Genomic DNA, 7,814 nt, shown 5'->3' with positions numbered 1-7,814 from the left:
GTCGGCTAGGCACGGTGGACTGGGGCTGCACGGCCCGGCGGCCCATCGTGCTCTGTCGTGTCGTGCCCTATCGGGCCGTGCCTGGCATGGGCCCGTGTCAGGCCGGGCCAGGCGGCCCAAATGGCCATCTTTAGCGCCCATCATGCCATGTATGTGGGAGCCGTCGTTCCTTCTCCGTGCGCGGTGCACCTCCGGGCTCCGGCGGCGCAGAATCCTTTAGAGCAAAGCGACGGCGAGACAAGACGCTGGGGACATGCGTATCCAGAAAGATTAGTTCCAGCTATATAAATACAAACTTTGATCTTCAGACAGTATCCTGTGTGGCACGCCACGGCCGAGCTAACAATCTTGTGCGCACGTATCCGAACAGGGGCCCATTTGTAATGTAGTAACTGGGGCATCCAATCCAAGGGCCGGGCCTGCGACCTAGCTTGGGGCCGTGCTTCCACGCACGAGCGCGCATGATTTTGCTCAAAAAAATAACGAGCGCGCATGATCACATTTTAGGTAATTTGTCTCCTCCGTCACTTTTCATTTTGGGAACGTCGCACAAAAAAAAAACTTTCATTTTGGTAAGTTATTACTTTGCACGTAATATATACTCCACATGGATCCACATACCCTGGGTGTTGAATTGTGCTAACTAAAGGCTCGTTTGGTGCGGCTCCCGCACCGGCGGCTTCTCCACGAGCTTCGCGCGCCAGACCCAGCGAAGCCGTATTGAACGCATCATCCGTGAGAAGCGCTTCTGATGCCGGATAGGAGGACCTGGAGCCTTAAAAAAGTGGCTTCGCCTCAGAAGCTCCGACGCCAGCGGAGGAGCCGCGCGGATGAAGCGCTCCAAACGGGCCCTAAAAAATTTCACCGAAAATCACCTATTTTACTGTGTCTAACAAATGCCTATCTAACCACATTAAATTTTTCACTCTAGTTTTAACCCTACTCGATCTGGAAATACATAAAAACAAGAATTGCATGAAAGTATAGTGAGGTGAGAAAACTTGATCCCCTACCCCACCCCCACCCCCAACGGAAAAACTACTCGTAGTTTGCTGAGATTTTAATTTGTTTGACAGTTTGAGAGCATAAAAAAAAGGAGAAACGAAAAAATGACAACCCATAGTTTCAACTGAAAAATAAATCCACATGTTTACAGAGCAACCGAGGAAACAAGAATGGCGAATGGTGATAATACGAAAGAGCAGCTTTGGGTTGTTTGTCTCGACAGCTGGATTTTTAGTGACTTGTTGGTTTATTTGTGGGAGTTCAGCTCCACAGTTTTTACAGAGCAGCTGGATTAGTACCTACATACCGAAAGTTCAACGTCAATAAGGGTGGATATTGGCAAGTCTTCAATATTGCGTGAGCATGATGGCCGTTTTAAAATGCAAGATTTTTCTCTATTTCTTATGCTTTTAGGTAAATAAATATGAGCTAATTCATACGAAATTTCAATACAATTACTGCGTTCGGAACTGGAATATGCGACCATGGTTCCAATTCCAAAATAGCGTTTTGGTGCAGGCACGGAGAGGATGGAGTGGAGGCCGGAGAATAGCTGTTTCACAACACAGTTTGGTGTACCGAAACCTTATTTGGCGTTTAAATAAAAAAAACATATTTGCCAAGTGGGATGTGATAGTTATTTATTTTGCGAGTACAAAAGATATGACATGCACAGATGAACTATTATTCATCCTGTTCTATGTAGCCCACGTCCACGAGAGAAAGTGGTCCCCGGTCGAGACTTTTTTTTATTCGTAATAATAGCCAACAAACGTACATTATATTTGCCTGAAATATTCAGCCTGTTCATTGGATTTAGCCTGTTCGTTGGTTTCAGTTAGGATTTATCAGTTAGCTAATAATATTTTTTTCTCACAACAAACCAGCACCAGCTAAATTTATCAACCTAGAAACCAACTAACTAGCAACCAACTAACTAGCAGGCCGATTAGATACGTGACGCCGTGACGGGAAAAATACATAATACCGGACGAGCAGAGCTGTTAACCTGTCATCTGAAACAGCCACGAGAGCTGTTGCATTGCATCCAGATTCTTTCGAGGCGAGACGATAAGAGACTCGCTCGTGAGAGCCATTAGGCCAGGACGCACGATGCTTTAGCCGTTGACTTTCTTTCGCTCTTGTTTATTCATTCATTCGCATAGTGCTGCATGCCTGCATGTCATTGACATTCGACCGGATTAGTTTCTTTAATTGTCAGATGCGACGAAAGTCCTTATTCCCCACCAATGCAACGGCTCCCCACTGTGGTCGCTCAGGATGGAGATGGAGCACTAGGTGGAGGTAAGTGTGCAGCAACTCCTGTTTCCTCCCATCATTGCAGCACAAACCTCTGAATTTTGGCTGTAGATCACTTAATCTAGAGAAGCGCACACATATATATAGTATGGGCTCTAGTAATAATCTTTGGCGCTGAAAGTGACATGCCTACTGTTTGTAGTTTTGGATTTGCTGGAGGAGGGAGATGATAGATCGAGGGACAAGAAAGCACTAGTCATCTTCTTGGAAAACAAATTCTCGTGCTGTTGGCTGGTTTGGTTGCGCAAGCAAACGAAATGCTTTCCGTAAGCCAAAGATGCAACGGCGCCACAACGCTGAGGTGGATCCTACCAGGCAGCATATCCCCCGCGGCCCCACCTGTCACCAGGCAACTCGAATCTCCCGTCTCCCTCTATCATGCAACCACGCCTGAGCATATTGTTTCTAATCCCGCCGTAATATCATCCTGCTTGCTAGCGGCCTAACGTCTCATCCGAGTGATAGCGTCCGGACACTGTTCACACAGGAAGCGAACTAACGTCTAGCGTGTTGGGCTCGAAAGGGAGAACATCAGTAGTGGTCCCATGCCGCTTCGGACGTGGTCCGCGCCGTCGGGCGCTTCCCACGTGTATCCCATAGGCTACACTTCGATTTATTTTTAAAATATCTAAATGCTTGAAACGTATAAAAGAAGATAAATAAAACACTTAAAACATGAATTTAAAACCAGTGCCTTGCGAAAACGTCTTAAAGCATTTGAAAACCATTACAAAAACGTATAAAACATTCAGATAAAACACTTGCAAATATACATAGGAAACACCTGAAAACACTTGAAATATACGCTTGCAACATGCATATATATATGTAACATCCAGATAAAACATTTGCAATATTCGTCTCGAACAGATGATATACTTGGAATATACGCGTATAGACATTATAACATGTGCAACATCCTAATCTATTTTCTCAACATTGATATATAACACTTAACATACCTCATAAACATAGAAAACACTTAAAACATACTATTATAATATATATTTTTAGTGTAGCATCTACTTGCTGCAGTAACGAATGGAGTCTCGTCCAGTCAGAGCGATGCTAGCAGGGAGCTCGTAGTCGTGGAGGTCACCGGTGCCGAGGTCGGCTGCCGACCTCGGGATGTGCGAGTCCAGAAACGAGCTAAGCCAGGCGGCGGGAACGGCGAGGACATGGTCCGTCCCACGAGGAGAGCGAGCGGACCGAGGTAGACGTGGGCGGCCAGAACTTCTCGTACAGTTCCACGTGTGTGGGGCCAGCGTGCACGTCAGAACTTACGTGGCAATGTGTACCAGCGAGCTCTGCCGTGCTTGTGCAGTCTGTCGACTCGTTGGCTCGGTGCACTCCAGCCAGTAGTTGATTACTTGATTTGGTCAAGCTAGGCCAGTAGGGCACGTTTGTATCCCTCACTTGTATTTTGCCTTGTCTGGCTGGATCAAAGATAAAAAAAAAAGTGTTTGGTTTACTTGCTCACTGTTTCAGCTCTTATGCTTTTATTAAATCTTTTGTTTCCCAGGTCAAGCAAGCTAAATTCATTTTTCTTCCCCAAGTCAACCAAACGTGCCCCTCTCTCTCTCTCTGTGTGTGTATGCATCAGAAAATAAAAACAAACAGACCAGAGTGACACGCAAAGTGAGGTCGTTGGTAGGCTAAGTGGGCTAGATTGTTATGGACTACGGAGTAGGGCCCACCATCGGCCCGCGGGATGCTCTAGCACTTTCGGCCCAGCGCGAATCCGGTACTTCAGATTGGGCTTTGTTCCAAACGTGCCGCATGGGCTTCGGTTGATTCTACGTGGCTGCCACCGCCAAGCGTCGAGCAGAGAAGACACCCGTTGCGACGCGTCGATCTCCAACCGCGAGGCTCGATTTTGAACTGAACTGAACCTTCTGGAAATTTTTTTAGGGTTCCGAGGTCTCTCCGCCTCGCGTTTCCCCGTCTGGTCTTCCCCGTTCGCCGCGAAAGCGGTAAAGAGGCCGCGATCTTTGCCGCCCTCATCCCTGCTCCCGTCTCGCCTCCTCTCCGGTTCCTCTCTCTCTCTCTCTCTCTCTCTCTGCGCTCCCAGAGCACCAAAGTCACCTCCATAATCAGGTGAACTGTTTTTCCTCTTTTTTATTCATTTTTGTTTTCCTTCCAGAAGGTATTGTTGGTTTGCGGCTTTACTCTCTTTGTGCCGTCGGTGGTGCCAGTTGAAATGTAGTTTTTTTTGTCTCCGATCATGGTCGGTCGCACTGCGATTTCGCTTCTTGTGAGGGTTTGGTGCTTGCGGCGGTGGGGATTGCTGCGGATTTTCGTCAAACGGCGGTGGGGGATAGTTGCGGACTTGCGGTTTTCTCTTTGCATTGTGTCTCGCGCTCCCTACATAAAACTAGGATGTGACAAGTTCTCTCGAAGAGCATAACTGAAATCAAACGCATCACTCAGTTTTGGTGACACGATCGAAGCAGACTACTTTTAGCAACCCAGATGAATCTGCTCTGTGCCGCACTATGCCAGTTTATTTCAAATTGGAAATTAAGCCGATGAAACTCATTTATATGGCTGCAATACTGTCTTCAGTATATTCAGAATCTTCATACTGGTTCTGTTCATTTGTCGCCAACATCCAGGATGCGGGAGGCACAGTTGGGCTCCCACACGATTCAGACCCACGGAGTGAGACTGGCCAGAAAGCACACGCACGACTGGGTTGTTCTGATTCTTCTGGCTGCACTTGTGGTTGCCCTGCATTACGCTCCCCCGTTCAGTCGATTCGTCGGGGAAGGACATGATGACTGATATTAGGTACCCGGTGAAACCAAGCACAGTACCAGCGTGGGCTGTCCCTGTATGTTTCTGAACATTTCCTTCCAGTTTTGTTCTCTGATAACTCACTCCATTCAGCACTGACTGTGGGGCGTTGAACCTTTTTGCTAGATGATCTCTATACTCTGTCCCTGGCTCGTCTTCATATCCATATATGCTGCCAGGAGAGACATTTATGATCTGCATCACGCAGCACTAGGTTATTTGAAACGCCCCTGTTATCTTCTGTCTTTAATTATTCAGCGCGAAGACTTGCTGATTGACACGTTGCTGAGTGATTCGTTCATGTATAAATCCTCCAGGTGTCCTTTTCGCTGTGCTGATAACTGCAGTTTTTACTGATGTGATAAAGACTGCAGTAGGGAGACCAAGGCCAGACTTCTTTTGGCGATGCTTTCCTGATGGAAAGCAGGTATACTACTTCCTTGTGTTCATTTATGTGTAGAAATAGTTCTTCCCTGAGAACCGAGCGTAGCTCGGGTGGCAAGGCCCGGTGGTCGGGACCTTGCCGGCCGGAGTTCGACCCCCGCCTCCCACACGTGGAGCCACTGAGGGAATGCGACAGGGCCCGTCGCCTACCTACGGTGCCATGGTCGGACCCAGTGATCTCACAAAGGACGCGATCTGGTGATCTGGGTGTAGTTGTAGGTTTGTTTGTGTACGCGTGGTGTGAGTGTGGTGTGCGTGTGTGAGGTTGGTGTGTGTCTGTACATGAACAGATGCTACAGCTGTATCTAGATGAGAGGCGTCAAAAAAAAAAGTTCTTCCCTAGGGATGCTTTCCATAGTTTAAGATTAACACAGTGCTTCTATGGTATGTTTGGTGCAGTTGTACAATCAGGTGACTGGTGATGTGATTTGCCATGGTGAGAAAAACTTCTTAACGGATGGGCGCAAGAGCTTTCCTAGTGGCCACACTTCATGTAAGTTTGCACTAATAAGTGCTCATAGACTCTAGCATTTAGAATTTTAGATGGATAAGCTTGCTTGTCCAAGTGTAGAGCTAATAATTGAGGTATAAAATACCGGTACTAGATTGTCAACAAATGCTGCGTTCATTAGCAGTAGTGGCACAGATCTAAATATTTTACTGCATCTGTAGCAATGTATGCCTGGACCTTGACCCAGAAAGTTTGTATCCTTATACTTTGTCTTTGTTACTATTTGTATAATTTCTTCTTATCTCAACCAAGTGATTATCACAAGCATAGAAAACTCAGAACGTTGTAGCAACTAGTACAGCTATGTTTTTTACGCCTGACTGGTCAGTGTCTGAAAGTATTTACATTCCCAGGGTCTTTTGCTGGTCTTGGATTTTTATCACTCTACTTGTCAGGCAAAATTAAGGCCTTCGATCGCCAAGGTCACGTGGCCAAACTTTGCATAGTGATCCTTCCGCTTCTTCTTGCTTCACTTGTTGGGGTTTCAAGAGTAGATGATTATCGACACCACTGGGAGGATGTGTTTGTTGGCGGCCTTATTGGTGTGTGCCTAACCTCTTCTTTTTTCTTCTGGATTAAAAGCTTTGATGCCATTAGTAAGCAGTAACCGATCTGAATTGATGTTGTACAGGATTTATCATGGCAGTGCTGTGTTACTTGCATTTCTTTCCTCCTCCATACCATGGTCAAGGTTGTTCAATATTTCTCATTAAACAAATTCCTTTCAATAGTACTGCTTTAAGGGTTTGCCCTGCTATCAGTCACCCTCTTTCTTGAACATTTTCCATTGTTAGTTTTGTTTCTATAATTTTAATTTTCCTTTTTGGATATGGCGGTCTTTTCTTTTCGCCTTCAGGCTGGAGACCATATGCATACTTCCACATGCTGGAAGAACTTCAAGCCGCAAATTCAAGCAACGCACAAAACCAACAGTCCACAGGTGGTCATCACATTGCCATGTCCGAGCAGCAGCATAACAGGACATCAAGAAACGATTTGGAATCTGGAAGCGTGTAACATGCCTCCTGCACTTTTACTGAAGTAGCAGCGATGTACATTGTACAGTAAGTGCAACCTAACCTTCTATGCGTTTACTCGACATGTGTTACAATATAGAATTAGAGATATGTAGTTTCTTCTTACCCAGTGTTACACTGGCTTCATCTTGTGTGAAATCAGAAGCTAGTAAGGCCTAACCTAGATGTTCCAGGCCTACCTGTGGCCAAATTAGTTGTAAGAGTTGCTAGTGGAGGTACTGATTAGGAACTTATTCCAGTTATGAAATAGTAGCAGAAAGTAGAGTTGAAAATGACAAGCACATCTCCTAAACATTCTGGTCCAGCTTGCACCGTCCAATGGGTTCCAAGGCCTATTCTTCTGTTCGTAGATATACGGTCAAATATATTTGTTTTGTCTCCCTATTTGGATGACCAAATGAATTCCTGGTCTTATTCAGAGTTGGGTTGAACAAATCAACACGGATCGAGATCTTAGTTGTTAAGTAGAGGCAAAAGCACCACCACTGAATCCTGTACTTTACAACGGTGATAGCAGCTGCTGCGGTCTGCGATATCTTAGTATGCTACTTGTCGAAAAGCATTCTTCGGATTTTTAATACAGTTCCCCCACGCATAAAAATTGCTTTGCATTTTGGCGTATCGTGTTAGTCTATGAAGTCTTTGCCTTTTCGGCGGAATCACATGGACTTTCCGTTCGATGTGTTTAGCCACAATGCATT

At 45.8% G+C, this 7,814-nt stretch overlaps 1 pseudogene; it reads left to right on the top strand.

Moving 5' to 3' along the window:
* The first annotated feature begins 4,231 nt into the window (after window positions 1-4,231).
* LOC136533196 (putative lipid phosphate phosphatase 3, chloroplastic) lies at window positions 4,232-7,590 on the top strand (annotated as a pseudogene).
* The last annotated feature ends 224 nt before the right edge of the window (window positions 7,591-7,814 follow it).

The sequence above is a fragment of the Miscanthus floridulus genome, unplaced genomic scaffold, assembly GCF_019320115.1.
Source record: "Miscanthus floridulus cultivar M001 unplaced genomic scaffold, ASM1932011v1 fs_806_2_3, whole genome shotgun sequence".
Taxonomy (NCBI): Eukaryota; Viridiplantae; Streptophyta; class Magnoliopsida; order Poales; family Poaceae; genus Miscanthus; species Miscanthus floridulus.
This window is presented reverse-complemented; position numbering and strand designations above follow the sequence as displayed.